The following is a 1224-nucleotide window of genomic DNA, read 5'->3' as shown; positions in this document are numbered from 1 at the left end:
GCGCACTTAACCACTACAACAAACTGGCTCGCATAATTAAATTATTATGAAACTGGGGGGGGGGGGAACCGATGATGTATGTTTCCTGGGATTCAGACTTCTTACTCAATGTGTCGCAATGGAAGCTCTCCAAGGAAGTCGCCTGCCTCTCTGACCTTTGCTATGCTGCTGCCCCAACTTGGCCCAGGGAAGAGGAAGCAGGGATCAGGCCTCATTAGGGGCCAACTTGATTACATTCCCTTGAATCCCATGTGGGAGAAAGACAGGCTGAATGGGCTGAACCTGACTGAAAACAGAAGCAGGAGACTATGCCCTACTACTGGCCCTCCAGAGGAACTGGTTGGCCACTGTGTGAGAGACAGGATGCTGGACTAGATGGACCACTGGTCTGATCCTGCAGGGCTCTTCTTGCATTCTTACAGAGGCCTCGGCCTCTATGCCCTGTTGTTGGCCCTCCAGAGGAACTGGTTGGCCACTGTGTGAGAGACAGGATGCTGGACTAGATGGACCACTGGACTGATCCAGCAGGGCTCTTCTTACATTATGTTCTTCGCAGCCAAGTATATACAAGAAATGAAATGTAAGCATTTTTCTTTTCCCCCCCCATCAGCAAAAATGTATTAATATGGGGGGGGGAGGGTCAGACTACCCCCGCCCATGCTCCCAGTACAACAGAAATGTTAAACTTCATTAAACGTAACCGTCCTTAGGCATGACCACATTGACCTAGTGGTCCAGAACGACCTGTCATGTCCTGTTATCCTATCCCTCAGTGCCCTCCAAGTTTTGTACATTAACAAAGCCCTCATGACATCGTTTTGTTTCAAGTCATGCGGGGGGAATGGGGGTGGACTCCGGTTGAGAATTTGTATTCACAGACATAACATGCAGATGCCAATTCCGCAAAGCCGCCCAAAATCTTAAGTGATGACAAGCCGATCAACAGACTAATTATTTTAAATGTCATCATTAAAATTGAAATGCTGCCCTTTCCTTAAAAGAAACCTGTTAAAAAAGGGGGGGGGAGCCTCGGAGCTGAGCCTGACGCAATGTCAGCAGTGGACGATCGTCGGTCCGAGTGCTTGAGATTGTGGATTGAGGTTAAAAGTAACAATGGAAATACTTCTCATCTCCTCCTGCCTTTTCGTGATCACATGGTTGCCTTCCTCTGACTCAGACCCTCGGCCCATCAAGATCAGCCTCGTCTACTCAGACTGGCAGTGG

Source organism: Gekko japonicus, unplaced genomic scaffold, assembly GCF_001447785.1.
Source record: "Gekko japonicus isolate JY-2015 unplaced genomic scaffold, Gekko_japonicus_V1.1 scaffold1058, whole genome shotgun sequence".
Taxonomy (NCBI): domain Eukaryota; kingdom Metazoa; phylum Chordata; class Lepidosauria; order Squamata; family Gekkonidae; genus Gekko; species Gekko japonicus.
This window is presented reverse-complemented; position numbering follows the sequence as displayed.